The sequence below is a fragment of the Saimiri boliviensis genome, chromosome 13, assembly GCF_048565385.1.
Source record: "Saimiri boliviensis isolate mSaiBol1 chromosome 13, mSaiBol1.pri, whole genome shotgun sequence".
NCBI classification, from domain to species: Eukaryota; Metazoa; Chordata; class Mammalia; order Primates; family Cebidae; genus Saimiri; species Saimiri boliviensis.
This window is the reverse complement of record NC_133461.1, coordinates 36,662,505-36,671,086: the sequence shown is the minus strand read 5'-3', so window position 1 is coordinate 36,671,086 and position 8,582 is coordinate 36,662,505. Positions and strand designations below refer to the sequence as shown.

The 8,582-nt window shown below is 35.0% G+C and overlaps 1 pseudogene; it reads left to right on the top strand.

Annotated features, from left to right (window-relative positions):
• Window positions 1-1,588: 1,588 nt before the first annotated feature.
• On the top strand, window positions 1,589-2,851 carry LOC101035435 (SWI/SNF-related matrix-associated actin-dependent regulator of chromatin subfamily E member 1 pseudogene; annotated as a pseudogene).
• Window positions 2,852-8,582: the final 5,731 nt, after the last annotated feature.

Genomic DNA, 8,582 nt, shown 5'->3' with positions numbered 1-8,582 from the left:
CTGACCCCTCTCTCTTTACTGTGCTGTAGCCTCCATGGCTTCTTTGCTATTTTCAAAGGTACTAAGTCTTCTCGTGATTCAAAACTTTTCTCTTGCTATTTTCCTAGACAAACAAATGTTTCATCTCTTCTTCTCTTTATTTCTTCACTAATCTTTCCCCCAAAATAGCATGTCCTTATTCTGGGTTCTACCTATACTTATTTTTCTGCTATATTTATCTCCAGGCCCTTGTCCTCATTCAGTTTACCTTCTATTATTTATGAGCTATCTTTCCTTGTCAACCCCACTAGAAGATAAGTTCCACATAAGCAAAAAATTTATTTTATTCACTATCAATCCTCACTGCCTAGAACAGTGCCTGGTACATAGTAGGTAGACAACAAAATCATTTTGTTTGAATGAATGATTATAAATGTTAATTGTATTAAATAAGTGTTAAGCCTCAAAAAATATGGCTACTTTGTAGTTGATGCTACAAAGACCCACAGGAATTGGGGCTATTAGTCAAGATACCAGTGTTATAATTTGAGGAAAACAAAGCAAGTTATTCAGTCTAAGAAAATCCCTTGAGTGGTACTGGAACTTGATTTTTTATCTAAATATTAAAAATCTCAGGGGAAAAAAAATCTTTCTCACCCATGAAGCCACAGGAGCAAAAACGAGCATGTTGCCCTGCATTTAGTTGGCTTAGCACTACTTATACCATAGCCAGAAAAAAAAAAAGTCATCTTGTTATGATCCCCAAAATCAATGAAGTCTTCAGCATTAAACATGATTCTATAAAAAAAAAAAAAAAAAAAAAAAAAAAAAAAACCAAGAAGAAAAATGTTGTTGTTGTTGTTTCCTGCTTGATTAAAGCTGGTAATCTTGGTTAACTTTGTATTTATTTTTCATTGAGATACTTGGGTTATTTGATTTGGTAAGCAGGTTTTGCAATCTGATTCTCTCTGTATGTAAACATTTCCTTTTCTTTTCTCTGAGTCATGCTATGACCAAGCTTTCCCTGAGAATGGCATCACCATTAATTAATCACTCCTCAAAACACCTCAGCACCCCGGTCAGTACTACACGATCTAGCACCTAATAATACAACTTAGATATTATTTGCTGTAACTTCATACATTTCTACCACAGCAGTTAGCACATTACACTTCGCATACTAGAAATCCAATAAATATTTGTTAATGTACAGGCACAATGGTATTATTTTTAAAGTCCTGGAGTTGAAATAACTCCATTTACATCCAGGATTTGTTACTTATTAGGTAGAAAATCTTGGTCAGGTAGCTTAATCTCTCTACATTGAGACTTTTTTTTATCTGTAAAAGGTAATAATGTCTCTCTTCCTTCACAGGGAGGAGAGTGGAGCACGTCATTCATGGGAAGCCCATAGTGTTGCAACTTACAGATGTCTCTGCTGTTGGCTGGATCTGAATACAGGTTAGTTTCCCCTAAGAGTGCAGCTTCTGGGGGACAAAGGGAAGGGAAGCCGGAGTTTCAGGAGCTTTTGCTGCCTTCTGTGTCTCAGATTCATTTTTAAGGAACTGAGAACTTCATATTCCAAAATGTCAAAAAGACCATTTATGCCCTACCTCCTACCCGAGCTCCTGCAACACAAATGTTGTCCAGCACACCAGAGTTTGTAGGATGCAATCCATACAGTCATCTTGCCTACAACAACTACAGGCTGGGAGGGAACCCGGGCACCAACAACCCGGTCACGGCATCCTCTGGTATTAGGATTCCAAAACCCCCAAAGCCACAGATAAGCCACTGATGCCCTACATGAAGTACAGCAGAAAGGTCTGGGACCAAGTAAAGGCTTCCAACCCTGACCTAAAGTGGTGGGAGATTGGCAAGATGATTCGTGGCATGTGGTGAGATCTCACTGATGAAGAAAAACACGAATACATAGCGAATATGAAGCAGAAAAGATAAGGTACAATGAATCTATGAAGGCCTATCATAACTGCCCCGTGTACCTTGCTTACATAAATGCAAAAAGTCATGCAGAAGCTGCTTTAGAGGAAGAAAGTCGACAGAGACAGTCTTGCATGGAGAAAGAACCGTACATGAGCATTCAGCCTGCTGAAGACCCAGATGATTATGATGATGGCTTTTCAATGAAGCGTGCAGCCACCGCCCGTTTCCAGAGGAACCACCGCCTCATCAGTGAAATTCTTAGTGAGAGTGAGGTGCCAGATGTTCAGTCAGTTGTCACAACAGCTAGAATGCGGGTCCTCAAAGGACAGGTCCAGTCCTTAATGGTTCATCAGCGAAAACTAGAAGCTGAACTTCCTCAAATACTTCCTCAAATAGAGGAAGGACACCAGGAGAAGAAGAGGAAATTCCTGGAAAGCACAGATTCATTTAACAATGAACTTAAAAGGTTGTGTTGTCTGAAAGTAGAGGTGGATATGGAGAAAATCGCAACTGAGATTGCACAGGCAGAGGAACAAGCCCACAAAAGGCAGGAGGAAAGGGAGAAGGAGGAGGCAGAGCAGCTGAACACAGTCAGAGCAGCGTGGTTCCTGAGGCAGAACAAGCAGCCAGCAAAAGCGAGGAGAAGAAGGACAACCAGAACATTCCGACGGTGACAGAAGAGACACCCCTTGAAGAAACGACAGAGAGCCAACAGAGCGGTGAAGAAGGCACGCCCACTCCTGAGGACAAGGAGAGAGGCCAGGAGCGGTTCGACAGTATGGCAGAGGAAGGAACCAGTGATAGTAACACTGGCTCCCAGAGCAACAACACAACAGTGCAGAAGCCACCCACAGATCGCAGACCAGAAGATGAGAAAAAAGAATCAATGTTGCCCTGCTTTGGGTGTTCTAAATACTTTTTTAAATGAAAAAAAAAAAAAAAAAAAAAAAAAAAAAGCTTTTTGGTTTAAAAAGAAAAAGAGTGCAGCTTCTGGAGCCTGAGTTCCCAACCCTAACCATGCTGTAGAATCACCTGAAAGGATTTTTTAAAAAATCACTGACTCCCAGGCCCCACCCCAGATAAATTAGCTCCTTGGAGAAAAAAAAAAATCTAATCATAGGTAATTTTTCAAAATTTTCCAGGTGATTCTAATGCACAACCAAGGTTGAGAATAATATCATGGAAGTAGGTCTGTCTAAATTCAGATCTCGGCTCCACCACTCTCCATCACTTATCTTTTATGTAAATTAAGATAATTAATTTGCATAAATTAATTAATCCCTCTAGACCTCATTCTCTCAGTCTGTAAAATGGGCTTAATAATGGTATCTTTCTCACCAAGTTGTTATAAGGGTTGAAAGAGATAATCCGTGGAAGGGGCTTCAAATACCATCAAGGACATAGTTAGAGTTCAATAAATGAAAGCTAAGATTATTAATAAAAATCAGCTTTATATCATTCTTCTCAAGGGAAGTGACTATGCCTTATGTTCGTGCCTCATCACAGAAATGAGACTGTGTAACTATGGCACATTCCATTTGTGCTTATAGACCAGTTAGATTCTTCTTTCAGGTGTGTTACAATGCAAAACCATGCAGAGTGAACTCTCAACCTAAACCATTATCCACTCACAGCTTGAAAATATCAACTGGGCATCACTTACAGCAAAATATATACCTGGGGCCGGGGGGAAATGGGAATAAGAGTATCACAAAAAGAAAATGAGATAACATGCTATTTAAGTTTTGCTTTTGGCTGGTCTTTGTGGGTAGCAACTATGTAGAAGAGGAAAGACTGTGTTTTGACATATTTAAATTATAAAAACGTGCAACTTGGAGGAATCTCAGCCTTTAAGATGAGAGAAATGTCAACTGTGGGGTAGGAAAACCGTGGCAGCTCACCTGTACCTCTTTGACATAAAGATTGAGTATTCCATTACATAAGTAGAGTATTAAAAAGATATTAAAAATCCAGTGGTCATCTATGCTTCAATCTTCAGAGCAAAACTTATCAGAAGGATATGATATAAAATGGCTAAATGTTTTCTTTATTATATCGGCACTTTATAAATTCAGAAAGCAGCACTTACCTCAAACCATTTATTTTCCTTAGACAGTTCTAAGAAGAAAAATGTCAAACATATATATTCTTGTTACTCTCTCGAATTTTCATTTGATATTCAATATGAAGAATAATATAAGATGGAAAATAATTTCTCTTTACCTATCTGATATAGTTTACTTTTGTTATCCAAGCTCTTTATTGGAAATCTAATAATCTGCCTATAGCTCACCTTTTAAACTATGAACTTTGCATTTTGTTAATTTCTACATTGATTACACAATATAGAGAGAGATTTTCAAAAAATGAGTTTGTAGTAACAATAACTAAGCTGACATATGGTGAATTGTTCTATTTTCTGGCATTTTTTATAGAAAAAACATGATACTTGCTACATTATAGTAATGATGATGATTATTTCCAACATATTTAATAAAGTGCTTTAGATTTGACTATTTCTATTAAATTAACCAGATGGTGATAACACATAATTTCACCCAGAAATGTACATTAATTATTAACAATAAAAGTAGAGCAAAACAACAGACTTCAGTAATATTACTGCACATCTGCAAAGGAGATTGTTGGCGATTTGAAAATGCTAATTCTGTGATTAATCTTCCACTTGGCTACTGAGCAACATAAGTCATGCAAAAAAGAGTGCTAAGATGAATAACAGAGCATGCAGACTTCAAATCAGATTCTGATCTCAGATACCAGAAGGACACTTTGTTAGGCAGTAGAAACTTCTCACCAAAAAAAATGTGTATATTTGTCATAAAATAATTTAGAAAAAGTTGTGTCTTTTGTCTTTATTTGAGGCATCTCATCCTGAGAAAATACAAGATATCTTTTTCCTCCTTCTTTTCAAAGATTTCAAACCCACCATCCCACCACCTCTCTCTTTACAGAATTACTACTGTCATATAACCTGCAATCTCTTTTCCATAACACAAGAAAAAAATCTTCTACTGTTACAAAACCACAGCACTTTTACATCTGGAATATAGCATGCAATTCTTGGCACTCTTCCTCAAGGGAGACATATCATGATGGAAAAGTTCCAGATAATCAAGGGAACTGATTAAGGAGCTTCTGTGTGGGGACAGTCTAATAGAAGAGTCTAAGAGGACAGTCTAAACAAAAACAGAAGGGAAATACAACCAATATCTTTAACACTAAAAGCAAATTTCAATGTTAAGGACACAGAATCAAAATAGAGTTCATATTGTTAGTCTTTTGGAATGGACATGGCATGATCTATAGCTTAAAAAAGTGCCTTGGGGCAAATGTAAGAAAGTCTACTTTTTAGAACTTATTAAATGTGTAACCCAAGAAATATACATTGAAAGTGTAATTTTAGAAGCTTTAATTTTAATTAAAGAATATATCTATTATGAGTTATGAGCTGTTTAGGAAAATGGTTGGCTAATGATAATAAATAATTTACTTTTATAAGGAATAGGTGAACATGTTAGGCTCTGACAGTCAGTCATAAGGAATATTTCACAAAGTCTCTGTATTTCTTATTAAGGAGAAATCTTCATAATAATCACAATCAACAAAATTGACAAAACTATCACTAGACTGACCAATTTAAAGAAATAAAAGACCCAAATTGTTAATATCAGTAATAAAAGAACAGACATTACTACCATTCAGTAAAAAAGATTCAATGCCTATAAAAAGAGTGATGAAGTAATATGAAGTACAATTTTATACCAACAGATTAAATAACCTACATAATATGAATGAATTCATAGAAAGAGAAAAATATTAACACTGACTTAACATGAAACAGAAAATATGAATAGAACTGTAACAAGTTAAGGAATTGAATTAGTCATCAAAAAACTTCCCACAGAAAAACAAAAACAAACAAACAAACAAACAAAAAATAGGACCAGGTGGTTTCACTGGTAAGTTCTACCAAACATTTAAAGAAGAATTCATTGCAATCCTTCACAAACTCTTGCAAAAATGAAATAGAAAGGAAAACATACCAACTCAAATTAAAGCTAGGATTACCCTGATATCTAAACAAGCAAAGACACTGAAAAAAAAAAAAAAAAAAAAAAAAAAAAAAAAAAAAAAAGAATACTGTAGACCAATATCCAGTATAAACATAGATGCAAAAATTATCAACAAAATACTATCAAAACAAAGTTAGCAACAGATAAAAAAGCTTGCACCCTATCACCAAATAGTATTTGTCCTGAAATGCAATAATAATTCACCATATTAAAATCAATGTAGCATATTATATTAATAGGATAGAAACAAAAACACATGATAATCTCAATAGATGTAAAGAGAGAAATTGAAAAAAATCCAACATTCTTTCAAACTTAAAAAAAATTTAAAACTCAATAAAATAGAAACAGAATAGGAATATCCTCAACTTGATAAAGGACATCTACAAAATCCCACAGTCAGCATCATGCTTAATTGTGAAACACTGTAAACTTATGATCGAAAATCAGCAATAAGATGAGAACGTCCATTTTCATCATTCTGTTCAACGTTGTTCTGAAGCTACATGCCAGAAAAACAAGAAAAGAAAAGTAATAAAGGGAATCCAGACTGAAAAGAAAGAAGTAAAGTTTATTCTCAATTGACATATTCTCATTTACATAGAAAATTCTAAAGAATCCACAACAGTAATAACAAAACTCTTATATTAGTAAACAAGTCCAACAAGGTTGCAGGATACAAGATCAATATACAAAAATCAATTGTATTTCTATTTTTATTTTATTTATTTATTAATTAATTAATTTATTTATTTTTATTGCATTTTAGGTTTTGGGGTACATGTGAAGAACATGCAAGATTGTTGCATAGGTACATACATGGCAGTGTGGTTTGCTGCCTTCCTTCCCTCACCTGTATCTGTCATTTCTCCCCATGCTATCTCTTCCCACCTCCCCACCCCCCCCGTCCCTCCTCCATTTCCCTCCAACGGACCCCAGTGTGTAGTGCTCCCCTCCCTGTGTCCATGTGTTCTCATTGTTCAACACCCGCCTATGAGTGAGAACATGCGGTGTTTGATTTTCTGCTCTTGTGTCAGTTTGCTGGGAATGATGGTTTCCAGGTTCATCCATGTCCCTACAAAGGACTCAAACTCATCATTTTTGATGGCTGCGTAATATTCCACGGTATATATGTACCACATATTCCCTATCCAGTCTGTCATCATTGGGCATTTGGGTTGGTTCCAGGTCTTTGCTATTGTAAACAGTGCTGCAATGAACATTGGTGTGCATGTGTCCTTATAGTAGAATGATTTATAATCCTTTGGATATATACCCAGTAATGGGATTGATATCCCGAATTTATAAAGAACTAAAACAGATCTACAAGAAAAAAACAAACAAGCCCATTCAAAAATGGGCAAAGGATATGAACAGACACTTTACAAAAGAAGACATACGGGAGGCCAATAAACATATGAAAAAATGCTCATCATCACTGGTCATTAGAGAAATGCAAATCAAAACCACATTGAGATATCATCTCACACCAGTTAGAATGGCGATCATTAAAAAATCTGGAAACAACAGATGCTGGAGAGGATGTGGAGAAATAGGAACACTTTTACACTGTTGGTGGGAGTGTAAATTAATTCAACCATTGTGGAAGACAGTGTGGAGATTCCTCAATGACCTAGAAATTGTACTTCTATATATTGGCAATAAATAATCTAAAAAGGTAATTAAGAAAACAATTCAGTTTATAATAGTATCAAAATATAAAATACTAGCAATAAATTTAATGAAAGAAGTGCAGTACTTGAACACTAAAAACTATAAAACGTTGATAAAAAATATTAAAGTCCTAAATGAATAGAAAGACATCCATGTTCATGAATTGAAAGTCATAATATTGTTAAGATGGCAAGACTCATCAAATTGATTTAGGGATTCAATGTAATCTCCATCATAATTCTGGCTTAATTTCTTGCAGAAATTGACAAACTAATTCTATAAATTTACATAGACATTCAGGGATCCCACGAATCCTAAACAATTTTAATAAAGAACAAAGTTGGAGGACATACACTTCCATATTTCAAAACTTACTACAAAACTGTGGTAACTCATACAGTTTTATGCCACAATAAAGATAGGCATATAGATCAATGAAAAACAATTTAAGAAATAAGCCCTGACATTTATGGTCAATGATTTTCAGGAAGGATGACAACATAATTCAATGGGAGAAAGAATAATCTTTTCAAGAAAACAAAATGAATGACAACAACAAAATGAAGTTGGACATACACACAATATACAAAAATTATCTCAAAATGGATCGTAAATCTAAATGCAAGAGTTAAACTATAAAATAGTTGAAGAAAATGTAGGAGAAATTTTTTTACCTTGAATTAGGCAATTATTTCTTTGACATGACACCAAATGCACAAGAAACAAAACAAAAAATTTGTAACTTGGACCTCATTAAAATGAAAAACTTTTGTGTGTATTTCAAGAGACACCATGAAGAAAGTGCAAATATAGCACAATGAATCACAGAAAGTACTTACTAATCATATATCTGATAATATACAGGTTATATTATGTGTATCTGTATAATGT